Source organism: Lolium perenne, chromosome 1 (genome assembly GCF_019359855.2).
Source record: "Lolium perenne isolate Kyuss_39 chromosome 1, Kyuss_2.0, whole genome shotgun sequence".
In the NCBI taxonomy this organism is placed as follows: domain Eukaryota; kingdom Viridiplantae; phylum Streptophyta; class Magnoliopsida; order Poales; family Poaceae; genus Lolium; species Lolium perenne.
The window spans coordinates 195,259,356-195,274,451 of record NC_067244.2 but is presented as its reverse complement, the minus strand read 5'-3'; positions in this window follow the sequence as shown (position 1 = coordinate 195,274,451).

Below are 15,096 nucleotides of genomic sequence, written 5' to 3'. Positions count from 1 at the left end.
GCCTCCATTTCTCACACCAATCGACCTCGATCCTCTCTCTGATCCTCCTCCACCCCTTAGCTCGCCGCATCATCGCCGGTAGCTCCTCAATTGCTCGCTCAAGTCCGCGGCAGAGCTGCAGAAGGCGCCGTCGATTTCGGCCACCATCGGAGTAGCCACCGGTACCAGCGCACTCGTCGTCGATGACAACCTCGCCTCGTGTCAACGCCGCCGCTCGCCGGAGTCCCTGCTCGCCGCCGACCCCCTACCTCCGCCGCGGCAGCAAGCCCCTTCCCTCGACGGAGATGACGAACCCCAGCCACTCGATCCTCTTCTGATCCAACGGTGCGCCTTGCAGCGTACCGATTCGGTGAGTATGGCTCACTGACGGGTGGGTCCCCCTGTCAGCTGGCCCGCAGCGCTAGCTGGGCCGGCCCAACTCTGCTTTGCCGCGTTTCAAACCGATTCGGCCCAGTTTCTTTCCTGCCAGCCCGCTTAGTCAAATTTGATTTAAACTCAATTCAAACAATTTGCAATACTGAACCCCACTTTGAAATTCAATATAATCTGTTTGGCTTGGCCAAATTTAACAAATTTTATATTGATAGAAAGCTATGAAAAAGATCTACATTATGCCACTGGTCCCATCTCAAAACTATTTGTAGAATTAATCTGACAAAAAGAACAAGTCAGGGACTTTTGCACATTCAAATAATTCTTAAAAATCAACCAAAATAGACATTATGTTAATTCCAACTCCAATAGCTCACATTTGACTTACACTAATTGTTTATGCAAGAAAATAGTGTGGTCACTTTGCATGATCATGCCTTAGTTTAATTAATGGACAATATGGCTAGTTTATGGAATTGATATTGTCCAAAACTATTATGTAAATCATATGAAGTATTATACTTCATTTAAATCTTGTCTCAAATGAATTCATGTGATGTTTGGACCTCTGGCCAAACTCTCTTATATGAGATTTAAATCATGTGTAGCATTATTAAATGGTATGAGGTATTTGATACGTCTCCGACGTATCGATAATTTCTTATGTTCCATGCCACATTATTGATGATATCTACATGTTTTATGCATACTTTATGTCATATTTATGCATTTTCCGGCACTAACCTATTAACGAGATGCCGAAGAGCCAGTTGCTGTTTTCTGCTGTTTTTGGTTTCAGAAATCCTAGTAAGGAAATATTCTCGGAATTGGACGAAATTAATGCCCAGGGGCCTATTTTCACACGAAGCTTCCAGAAGACCGAAGAGAAGACGAAGTGGGGCCACGAGGCGGCGCCACAGTAGGGCGGCGCGGCCCAAGCCCTGGCCGCGCCACCCTAGCGTGTGGGCCCCTCGTGACTCTCCCGACTCTGCCCTTCCGCCTACAAATAGCCTTCGTCGCGAAACCCCCAGTACCGAGAGCCACGATACGGAAAACCTTCCAGAGACGCCGCCGCCGCCAATCCCATCTCGGGGGATTCAGGAGATCGCCTCCGGCACCCTGCCGGAGAGGGGATTCATCTCCCGGAGGACTCTACATCGCCATGGTCGCCTCCGGAGTGATGAGTGAGTAGTTCACCCCTGGACTATGGGTCCATAGCAGTAGCTAGATGGTTGTCTTCTCCTTATGTGCTTCATTGTCGGATCTTGTGAGCTGCCTAACATGATCAAGATCATCTATCTGTAATGCTATATGTTGTGTTTGTCGGGATCCGATGGATAGAGAATACTATGTTATGTTGATTATCAATCTATGTGTTGTTTATGATCTTGCATGCTCTCCGTTACTAGTAGATGCTTTGGCCAAGTTGATGCTTGTAACTCCAAGAGGGAGTATTTATGCTCGATAGTGGGTTCATGTCTCCGTGAATCTGGGGGAGTGAGAGAAACCTCTAAGGTTATGGATGTGATGTTGCCACTAGGGATAAAACATTGATGCTATGTCCGAGGATGTAGTTATTGATTACATTACGCACCATACTTAATGCAATTGTCTGTTGTTTGCAACTTAATACTGGAAGGGGTTCGGATGATAACCTGAAGGTGGACTTTTTAGGCATAGATGCATGCTGGATAGCGGTCTATGTACTTTGTCGTAATGCCCAATTAAATCTCACAATACTCATCATATCATGTATGTGCATGGTCATGCCCTCTCTATTTGTCAATTTCCCAACTGTAATTTGTTCACCCAACATGCTATTTATCTTATGGGAGAGACACCACTAGTGAACTGTGGACCCCGGTCCATTCTTTACATCGAATACAATCTACTGCAATACTTGTTCTACTGTTCTCTGCAAACAATCATCATCCACACTATACATCTAATCCTTTGTTACAGCAAGCCGGTGAGATTGACAACCTCACTGTTTCATTGGGGCAAAGTACTTTGGTTGTGTTGTGAAGGTTCCATGTTGGCACCGGAATCCCTGGTATTGCGCCGCACTACATCTCGCCGCCATCAACCTTCAACGTGCTTCTTGGCTCCTACTGGTTTGATAAACCTTGGTTTCTTACTGAGGGAAAACTTGCCGCTGTACGCATCACACCTTCCTCTTGGGGTTCCCAACGGACGCATGCTGTACGCATATCAAGCTCTTTTTCTGGCGCCGTTGCCGGGGAGATCAAGACACGCTACAAGGGGAGTCTCCACAATCCAATCTCTTTACTTTGTTTTTGTCTTGCTTTATTTTATTTACTACTTTGTTTGCTGCACTAAATCAAAACACAAAAAAATTAGTTGCTAGTTTTACTTTACTTGCTATCTTGTTTGCACTCCATATTAAAAACACACAAAAAATTAGTTACTCGCATTTACTTTATTTTTTATTATCATGACTAGTCCCGCAGTTGTCACTCTATCACCAGAGGAATCAATCTTCACTTTTAAACAAGGTGGTGAAGAGAATTTTAAAGAAGCTTGGTCTAGAATTTTTGATTCTTATAGTAAAACTGAACCTAAAATGACCCTAAGTTTGCTTCTTAGTAACTTTTATTTTGGGCTTATTCTTCGCTATAGATATGCCTTAGATGCTGTAGTGGGAGGAGATTTCCTTCACTGTGATGGGGATCAAGCTTTTAATGCCATAAGGAAATTGATTACATCATTTAGCTCCGATAATAATTTTGATCCATCTCATGCTAGCATGCATAATAGATTAAACACTCTCGAAACAAATATATCCTGTTTGAAAGAAGTGTACAACCAAATTCGCGAATTCTATGATTATGTTCCATTAAGCTTCGAACCTTCAATGTGGGTGCCTACCGTTAAAGTTACTATTGGTGGTGAAACTTTTCCTGCTCGTTGTGATATTATGTCTGAGTTTTGCCTTATGCCTAAAAGTATTTATGAATCTTTGACACTTTGGGAACTCACTAAAGGGGGAGAAGAAATAACTCTTACTGATAACTCTGTTATAATTCCTAAGGGTATAGCTGAAGGTGTTTTCACAACCTTTCTTGGAAGGACGGTATCCACTGATTATCTCGTTATTGAATGTGTAGGGACAGGACAAATCACGCTTGGAAGATCCCTGCTGGAACTCCTGGGAGCAATCATAGATGTGGGGAAAGGCACTCTAAATTTTACTTCTACACCCGGATGCGGTCATGTATTCCCTAGACCAAAGAGTAGAGATAAGAGTAAGAAGGGTAAGAGCAACGCCCCTGGTAAGAATGTCAACGCATCATCTTTTGATAATACTTGATACACATTCTGCGCCTAGCTGAAAGGCGTTAAAGAAAAGCGCTTATGGGAGACAACCCATGTTTTTACTACAGTACTTTTATTTTATATTTGAGTCTTGGAAGTTGTTACTACTGTAGAAACCTCTCCTTATCTTAGTTTTGTGCATTGTTGTGCTAAGTAAAGTCGTTGATAGTAAGGTTCATACTAGATTTGGATTACTGCGCAGAAACAGATTTCTTTTTTGTCACGAATCTGGGCCTAATTCTCTGTAGGTAACTCAGAAAATTATGCCAATTTACGTGAGTGATCCTCAGATATGTACGCAACTTTCATTAAATTTGAGCATTTTCATTTGAGCAAGTCTGGTGCCTCAATAAAATTCGTCTTTACGAACTGTTCTGTTTTGACAGATTCTGCCTTTTATTTCGCATTGCCTGTTTTGCTATGCTTGATGGATTTTTCGATTCCATTGACTTTCAGTAGCTTTGTGCAATATCCAGAAGTGTTAAGAATGATTATGTAACCTCTGAACATGTAAATTTTAATTGTGCACTAACCCTCTAATGAGTTGTTTTGAGTTTGGTGTGGAGGAAGTTTTCAAGGATCAAGAGAGGGAGATGATACAACATGATCAAGGAGAGTGAAAGCTCTAAGCTTGGGGATGCCCCGGTGGTTCACCCCTGCATATATCAAGAAGACTCAAGCGTCTAAGCTTGGGGATGCCCAAGGCATCCCCTTCTTCATGGACAACATTATCAGGTTCCTCCCCTGAAACTATATTTTTATTCCATCACATCTTATGTACTTTGCTTGGAGCGTCGGTTTGTTTTTGTTTTTGTTTTGTTTGAATAAAATGGATCCTAGCATTCTTTGTGTGGGATAGAGACACGCTCCGCTGTTGCATATGGACAAATATATCCTTAGGCTTTACTCATAGTATTCATGGCGAAGTTTCTTCTTCGTTAAATTGTTATATGGTTGGAATTGGAAAATGATACATGTAGTAATTGCTATAATGTCTTGGATAATGTGATACTTGGCAATTGTTGTGCTCATGTTTAAGCTCTTGCATCATATACTTTGCACCCATTAATGAATAAATACATAGAGCATGCTAAAATTTGGTTTGCATAATTGGTCTCTCTAAGGTCTAGATAATTTCTAGTATTGAGTTTGAACAATAAGGAAGACGGTGTAGAGTCTTATAATGTTTACAATATGTATTTTATGTGAGTTTCGCTGCACCGCTTCATCCTTGTGTTTGTTTCAAATAACCTTGCTAGCCTAAACCTTGTATCGAGAGGGAATACTTCTCATGCATCCAAAATCCTTGAGCCAACCACTATGCCATTTGTGTCCACCATACCTACCTACTACATGGTATTTCTCCGCCATTCCAAAGTAAATTGCTTGAGTGCTACCTTTAAAATTTCTATCCTCTACCTTTACAATATATAGCTCATGGGACAAATAGCCTAAAAACTATTGTGGTATTGAATATGTACTTATGCACTTTATCTCTTATTAAGTTGCTTGTTGTGCGATAACAATGTTCCTGGGGACGCCATCAACTACTCTTTGTTGAATATCATGTGAGTTGCTATGCATGTTCGTCTTGTCTGAAGTAAGGGAGATTTACCGCTAGAGTGGTTAGAGCATTGCATAATGTTAGAGAAGAACATTGGGCCGCTAACTAAAGCCATGATCCATGGTGGAAGTTTCAGTTTTGGACAAATATTCTCAATCTCATATGAGAAAATTAATTGTTGCTACATGCTTATGCATATAAGAGGAGTCCATTATCTGTTGTCTATGTTGTCCCGGTATGGTTGTCTAAGTTGAGAATAATCAATAGCGAGAAATCCGATGCGAGCTTTCTCCTTAGACCTTTGTACAGGCGGCATAGAGGTACCCCTTTGTGACACTTGGTTAAAACATGTGCATTGCGATGATAATCCAGGTAATCCGAGCTAATTAGGACAAGGTGCGGGCACTATTAGTATACTATGCATGAGGCTTGCAACTTGTAGGATATAATTTACATAACACATATGCTTTATTACTACCGTTGACAAAATTGTTTCTTGTTTTCAAAATCAAAGCTCTAGCATAAATATAGAAATCGATGCTTTCCTCTTTGAAGGACCTTTCTTTTACTTTTATTGTTGAGTCAGTTCACCTATCTCTCTCCACCTCAAGAAGCAAACACTTGTGTGAACTGTGCATTGATTCCTACATACTTGCATATTGCACTTGTTATATTACTTTACATTGACAACTATCCATGAGATATACATGTTATAAGTTGAAAGCAACCGCTGAAACTTCATCTTCCTTTGTGTTGCTTCAATACCTCTACTATGAATTATTGCTTTATGAGTTAACTCTTATGCAAGACTTATTGATGCTTGTCTTGAAGTACTATTCATGAAAAGTCTTTGCTATATGATTCATTTGTTTACTCATGTCATTTACATTGTTTTGATTGCTCCATTCATTACATATGCTTACAATAGTATGATCAAGGTTATGATGGCATGTCACTGCAGAAATTATCTTTGTTATCGTTTACCTGCTCGGGACGAGCAGATACTAAGCTTGGGGATGCTGATACGTCTCCGACGTATCGATAATTTCTTATGTTCCATGCCACATTATTGATGATATCTACATGTTTTATGCATACTTTATGTCATATTTATGCATTTTCCGGCACTAACCTATTAACGAGATGCCGAAGAGCCAGTTGCTGTTTTCTGCTGTTTTTGGTTTCAGAAATCCTAGTAAGGAAATATTCTCGGAATTGGACGAAATCAACGCCCAGGGGCCTATTTTCACACGAAGCTTCCAGAAGACCGAAGAGAAGACGAAGTGGGGCCACGAGGCGGCGCCACAGTAGGGCGGCGCGGCCCAAGCCCTGGCCGCGCCACCCTAGCGTGTGGGCCCCTCGTGACTCTCCCGACTCTGCCCTTCCGCCTACAAATAGCCTTCGTCGCGAAACCCCCAGTACCGAGAGCCACGATACGGAAAACCTTCCAGAGACGCCGCCGCCGCCAATCCCATCTCGGGGGATTCAGGAGATCGCCTCCGGCACCCTGCCGGAGAGGGGATTCATCTCCCGGAGGACTCTACATCGCCATGGTCGCCTCCGGAGTGATGAGTGAGTAGTTCACCCCTGGACTATGGGTCCATAGCAGTAGCTAGATGGTTGTCTTCTCCTTATGTGCTTCATTGTCGGATCTTGTGAGCTGCCTAACATGATCAAGATCATCTATCTGTAATGCTATATGTTGTGTTTGTTGGGATCCGATGGATAGAGAATACTATGTTATGTTGATTATCAATCTATGTGTTGTTTATGATCTTGCATGCTCTCCGTTACTAGTAGATGCTTTGGCCAAGTTGATGCTTGTAACTCCAAGAGGGAGTATTTATGCTCGCTAGTGGGTTCATGTCTCCGTGAATCTGGGGGAGTGAGAGAAACCTCTAAGGTTATGGATGTGTTGTTGCCACTAGGGATAAAACATTGATGCTATGTCCGAGGATGTAGTTATTGATTACATTACGCACCATACTTAATGCAATTGTCTGTTGTTTGCAACTTAATACTGGAAGGGGTTCGGATCATAACCTGAAGGTGGACTTTTTAGGCATAGATGCATGCTGGATAGCGGTCTATGTACTTTGTCGTAATGCCCAATTAAATCTCACAATACTCATCATATCATGTATGTGCATGGTCATGCCCTCTCTATTTGTCAATTGCCCAACTGTAATTTGTTCACCCAACATGCTATTTATCTTATGGGAGAGACACCACTAGTGAACTGTGGACCCCGGTACATCGAATACAATCTACTGCAATACTTGTTCTACTGTTCTCTGCAAACAATCATCATCCACACTATACATCTAATCCTTTGTTACAGCAAGCCGGTGAGATTGACAACCTCACTGTTTCGTTGGGGCAAAGTACTTTGGTTGTGTTGTGCAGGTTCCACGTTGGCGCCGGAATCCCTGGTGTTGCGCCGCACTACATCTCGCCGCCATCAACCTTCAACGTGCTTCTTGGCTCCTACTGGTTTGATAAACCTTGGTTTCTTACTGAGGGAAAACTTGCCGCTGTACGCATCACACCTTCCTCTTGGGGTTCCCAACGGACGCGTGCTGTACGCGTATCAGTATTCTACCTCATTTAAGTCAATTCCTCAAATGATGATGATGAATGGTTGACTTATGTCAACATGATTTCATGTATGATTGAGGAAATTAAATCTTAAGAAGATTCAATGAGAGGAAATTATTTCTCAAAAACTATATGAAAACTATCATTTACATATATAAGAAGAAAAGTTAGTCTCTACCAAAACCCTAGATTAATTTTAAGTAGAAATGTTAAGTAATGATGCTAGATCATTAGGAGTGAGCCATTAAGGCTAACTAAGGGTACTTAAGTATTGTTTGGTGATTGTATCCTCGTATTCGTATATAGACGCTAGTACCGGAGAATACCAGGAAGAGGAAGGATTCTACCCCGAAGAAGAAGAGCACTTTGATCACCTCAACAACCAAGGCAAGCTAACACCAATGCAAGCTAATATTCTTGCAAAGTGCAAAGCCCTTGGGGCAAGGCACCATAATTCTTATCTTTTCTTACATAAGCCTATCCCAAGTTTATACTTTACAAGTTTTACTTGTTGTTTTCCAAGAGTTACTTTTATAGTTAACTTTGGTCAAAGTAAAGGATGGTTACTAGAGTAGTGAAGTTATGCTCAATCAAGCAAAGCAAGATAGCACCCCTCATGATTTAGAGCTAGTGCTAATGAATAAAATTTGACTACTCTAGATGGGAACAATGTGAATTGAAATGAATTTGAAACCTTGGAATGATGAAGCATTCCATTGAATGATTTTTGAAGGGGAATATGACCAAGAGAAGATAGTGATTTTTGATAAACATGATATTGGTTTGAATGCGATACCTTTCCAATATTAAGTACCCCCACAATACCTGATTATGGGTAGGGCTTAACTGGAAGTTTATGCATCTTAGTATGGGTTCCCTCTGAACACACGTCATAGGGGTTACGCTTGAGGCTGCCTCCGTTGTTGAGAAATGATGTGAAATTGAGGTGAATTGTACGGCCAAGCCCTGTGCAGTTCCTAGGTTGACAGTTGGTCTTCACTGGGAGGCCAAGCTCATGGGGAGAGGTGCTCATACTAGGATTTGTAAGTGAAAGGTTATGGTTGATGATCCGCGTACTGTGTTACGATGATTCGGGGTAATCCCGACGGATGAAATCAAATGTTGTGGCACAAGTGTGCAACCTCTGCAGAGTGTAAACCTATTCGAATAGCCGCGTCCACGGTTACGGACGGTTGGAAAGGCCATACAGTTTCCGATGTCATATCTTTGTAAATGATGTTGAATTGAGATGGTGAAATGACTTGTGGTGAATTGAATTTAAATCACCATTTGAATGGTGGGAATGACACTAATGTTCCCACTTGAGTTAGTTAGCACTTGACTAAGATTTTCTCAAATACTTGTGAACTAAAATTGGCTTTATGCAAAATAAACTAGAGCTTAGCACCCCCTTACTAGAATTGTTAGTACTTACATTAGTATTAGTTTGCGAGTACTTTAAAGTACTCACGGCTGTGTCCCTGGCTATTCAAATGGCCAGACTATGAAGAGGAGCAGAACTATCAAGATGATAGCAACCAAGATGTCTACGACAACTAGGGAATCTTCTGACGTCAGACGTTGGCCTGTGGACTAGAGAGTCCCTTCTACTTACGCTTCCGCTATGAAACTATGAACTTTGTGTCCGTTGGTCAATAGATCAACTATTTGTGTAATATTGGATCATGTGATCCCTATGTGTAAGACGACTATGGTATGTAATGAATGATGACTTATGATATCCAACTGTTATGTATCGCAACAACAATATTCCTGGGATTGCGATGTATGGCATAACAGGCACCTGGACTTCAAAATCCGGGTGTTGACAAGTTGGTATCAGAGCCATTGTTTGACCTTAGGAGACCCTAGTTAGAATGGACGTCTGAAAAATTTAGTTTCAAAAACAAATAAGTGAATATTTGTGAAAAACTTATTCTCACTCTTATCCTTGAGATCTTTTTCAAAATAAGAATTTCATGCTCTACTTTTTCCTTTGAGAACTACATAAAACTTTACACACTTGACCACTTCTTTAACTTACTCATCCTAATTGCTCACAGATGGAGTACAAATGGGAATTTTATCAGCTTGGCCACGGAGGAAACCTGATGTTCGAGAAAGACTTGAAGCAACTAGTGGAATATCTAGGACGCCCGTATCCCGAGTTCTTCGGAACACCCCTCAACCATCACTCCGGAGGACCACCTCGGTGGGAATTCTCTGCAGATCTACGAAGAAAGCTTGGAGCCCCGGTATGGGAAACCATATGGTTTTCGGTAACGGGAAACACCTGGAAGGAAGGACTAGTCCGAGCAATGCAAGAAGCAATTTCCCGTCTGTGTGGACAAAATGAGAACAAGATCAAGAACACTCGCTTCATCTACTACCCAAGACATGACCCCATGGGAGGACCGATGACCATGGCCCCGCACTCGGAGATGAACCACTATGTAGCACTGAAGGAGATATGCCCTAGAGGCAATAATAAAGTGGTTATTATTTATATCTTAATGTTTATGATAAATGTTTATATATCATGCTAGAATTGTATTAACCGAAACATTAGTACATGTGTGATATGTAGACAAACAAGAAGTCCCTAGTATGCCTCTTAAACTAGCTTGTTGATTAATGGATGATTAGTTTCATAATCATGAACATTGGATGTTATTAATAACAAGGTTATGTCATTGTGTGAATGATGTAATGGACACACCCAATTAAGCGTAGCATAAGATCTCGTCATTAAGTTATTTGCTATAAGCTTTTGATACATAGTTACCTAGTCCTTATGACCATGAGATCATGTAAATCACTTATACCGGAAAGGTACTTTGATTACACCAAACACCACTGCGTAAATGGGTGGCTATAAAGGTGGGATTAAGTATCCGGAAAGTATGAGTTGAGGCATATGGATCAACAAAGGATTTGTCCATCCCGATGACGGATAGATATACTCTGGGCCCTCTCGGTGGAATGTCGTCTAAATGTCTTGCAAGCATATGAATGAGTTCATAAGAGACCACATACCACGGTACGAGTAAAGAGTACTTGTCAGGAGACGAGGTTGAACAAGGTATAGAGTGATACCGAAGATCAAACCTCGGACAAGTAAAATATCGCGAGACAAAGGGAATTGGTAATATATGTGAATGGTTCATTCGATCACTAAAGTCATCGTTGAATATGTGGGAGCCATTATGGATCTCCGCATCCCGCTATTGGTTATTGGTCTGAGTGAGTACTCAACCATGTCCGCATAGTTCACGAACCGTAGGGTGACACACTTAAAGTTGGATGTTGAAATGGTAGTACTTGAATATGGAATGGAGTTCGAATATTTGTTCTGAGTCCGGATGAGATCCCGGACATCACGAGGAGTTCCGAATGGGCCTGAGAATAAGATTCATAGATAGGATGTCATTTTATGTGAAATAAAATGTCGCGGAAGGTTCTATGGAAGGTTCTAGAAGGTTCTAGAAAAGTCCGGAAGAAACCACCAAGGAAGGTGGAGTCCACATGGGACTCCACCTCCATGGCCGGCCAGCCCTAGATGGGGTGGAGTCCCAAGTGGACTCCACCATAGGGGGCCGGCCACCCCCCCACATGGGAGGTGGAAATCCCACCTTTGGGTGGGAGTCCTAGTTGGGCTAGGTTTCCCCCTCTTATGGAAGGTTTTGGTTTCGGGTCTTATTCGAAGACTTGGACACCAACACTTGGGATCCACCTATATAATGAGGGGCCAAGGGAGGGGGCCGGCCACCCCAAGACCACAAGCTGGCCGCCCCCCATAGAGTGGCCGGCCACCCCTCCCAAACCCTAGCCGCCCCCCTCTCCTCCATATTGCCCGCGTAGCTTAGCGAAGCTCCGCCGGACTTCTTCACCGCCACCGACACCACGCCGTCGTGCTGTCGGATTCAAGAGGAGCTACTACTTCCGCTGCCCGCTGGAACGGGGAGGTGGACGTCGTCTTCATCAACAACCGAACGTGTGACCGAGTACGGAGGTGCTGCCTGCTCGTGGCGCCTCGGAACCGATCGTGATCAAGATCTTCTACGCGCTTTTGCAAGCGGCAAGTGATCGTCTACCGCAGCAACAAGAGCCTCATCTTGTAGGCTTTGGAATCTCTTCAAGGGTGAGACTCGATACCCCCTCGTTGCTACCATCTTCTAGATTGCATCTTGGCTTGGATTACGTGTTCGCGGTAGGAAATTTTTTGTTTTCTATGCAACGTTATCCTACAGTGGTATCAGAGCCGTGTCTATGCATAGATGGTTGCACGAGTAGTACACAATGGTTTGTGGGCGTTGATGCTCTTGTTATCTTTAGTTTGAGTACTTTGCATCTTTGTGGCATAGTGGGATGAAGCGGCTCGGACTAACTTTACATGACCGCGTTCATGAGACTTGTTCCTCGTTCGACATGCAACATGTATTGCATAAGAGGCTTTGCGGGTGTCTGTCTCTCCTACTATAGTGAAGATTCAATTTACTCTTCTATTGAAAACATTAGTATCAACGTTGTGGTTCATGTTCGTAGGTAGATTAGATCTCTCTCGAAAACCCTAAACCACGTAAAATATGCAAACCAAATTAGAGACGTCTAACTTGTTTTTGCAGGGTTTGGTGATGTGATATGGCCATAATGTGATGATGAATATGTATGAGATGATCATTATTGTATTGTGGCAACCGGCAGGAGCCTTATGGTTGTCTTTAAATTTCATGTTGAGTAGTATTTCAAAGTAGTTGTAATAGTTGCTACATGGAGGACAATCATGAAGACGGCGCCATTGACCTTGACGCTACGCCGACGATGATGGAGATCATGCCCGAAGATGATGGAGATCATGTCCGTGCTTTGGAGATGAAGATCAAAGGCGCAAGAACAAAAGGGCCATATCATATCACATATGAACTGCATGTGATGTTAATCCTTTTTATGCATCTTATTTTGCTTAGATCGCGACGGTAGCATTATAAGATGATCCCTCACTAAAATCTCAAGATAATAAAGTGTTCAACCTTAGTAGCACCGTTACCAAGTCTTGTCGTTTCGAAGCACCTCGTGATGATCGGGTGTGATAGATTCAATAAGTACATATGACGGGTGCAAGACAGCTTTGCACATGCGGATACTAAGGTGGCCTTGACGAGCCTAGCATGTACAGACATGGTCTCGGAACACGAGATACCGAAAGGTAGAGCATGAATCATATGGTTGATATGATGAACATTTTGAGTGTTCGCCATTGAAATCACACCTTTTCTCGTGATGATCGGGTTTAGGTGCGGTGGATTTGGTTCGTGTGATCACTAAGACAATGCGAGGGATATTGTTTTGAGTGGGAATTCACTTAGGTTTTTAATTATGTTGAATTAAAATTTGAACTCAATTTGTCATAAACTTAGTCTAAACTATTGCAAATATATGTTGTAGAGATGGCGTCCCCAATCAATTTTAATCAGTTCCTAGAGAAAGAGAAACTTAAGAGCAACGGTAGCAACTTCACCGACTGGTTCCGTCATGTGAGGATCTTCCTCTCTGGCGGAAATCTGCAATATGTGCTTGATGCACCGCTAGGTGACCCTCCCGCAGAAACCGAAACCGATGAAGTAAAAGCTGTTTACGAGACTCGGAAAATTAGGTACTCTGAAGTTCGGTGTGCCATCCTATGCACTGAATCCGATCTTCAAAAACGTTTTGAGCACCACGATCCTCATGAGTTGATGAAAGAGCTGAAAGCTATTTTTGAGACTCATGCGGCCGTGGAATGCTATGAAGCATCGAAACAATTCTTCGCTTGCATGATGGAAGAAGGCAGCTCCGTTAGTGAGCACATGCTCGCCATGACCGGCATGCGAAGAAACTCAAAGACTTGGGAATAGTGATTCCTAACAGATCGGGATTAATCGTGTCCTTCAATCACCGCCACCAAGTTACAAGAACTTTGTGATGAACTACAATATGCGTAACATGAACAAGGAGTTACCTGAACTCTTTGGCATGCTAAAAGCTCTTGAGATTGAGATCAAGAAAGAGCACCAAGTGTTGATGGTCAACAAGACCACCGCTTTCAAGAAACAGGCAAGTCTAAGGGAAAATTCAAGAAGGGTGGCAAGAAAGCTGCCACGCCTCCTATGAAACCTAAGAACGGCCCTAAGCCCGATGCCGAGTGCTATTACCGCAAGGAGAAGGGACACCGGAAGCGTAATTGCTCCAAGTATCTCGGCTGATCCGAAGAGCGGCCTTGTCAAGAAGAAGAAAGAAGGTATATCTGATATACATGTTATAGATGTTCATTTCAACGGTTCTCGTTCTAGTACCCGGGTATTTGATACCGGTTCGGTTGCTCATATTTGTAACTCGAAACAGAACTAAAGAATAAACGACAACCGCTGAAAGATGAAGTGACGATGCGCGTTGGAAACGGATCCAAGGTCAATGTGATCGCAATGCACACTTCCTCTACATCTACCTTCGGGATTAGTTTTAAGCCTAAATAATTGCTATTATGTACTGCGTTGAGCATGAACATTATATCTGGATCTTGTTTAATGCAAGACGGTTATTCATTCAAGTCTCGAGAATAATGGTTGTTCTATTTTTATGAATAATATCTTTTATGGTCGAGCACCACAAAAGAATGGCTTATTTCTGTTAGATCTCGATAGTAGTGATACGCATATACATAACATTGATGCTAAGCGAATTAAACTTAATGATAATTCTACTTATATGTGGTAATCGTCGTCTTGGTCATATTGGAGTGAAACGCATGAAGAAACTCCATACCGATGGATTACTTGAATCACTTGACTTTGAGTCACTTGATAGATGCGAAGCATGTCTAATGGGAAAATGACAAAGACTCCATTTTCTGGTAAAATGGAGCGAGCTGACTTATTGGAAATCATACATACCGATGTATGTGGACCAATGAGCGTAGCATCGCGCGGTGGTTCTCGTTATGTTCTAACCTTCACAGATGATCCGAGTAGATATGGGTATATCTATTTCATGAAACATAAATCCGAAACTTTTGAGAAGTTTAAGGAATTTCAAAGTGAAGTAGAAAATCAACGTAACAAGAAGATTAAATTTCTACGATCTGATCGTGGAGGTGAATATCTGAGTTATGAGTTTGGCATGCATTTAAAGAAATTCGGAATACTTTCACAATTGACACCGGGGAACACCTCAACGTAACGGTGTGTCCG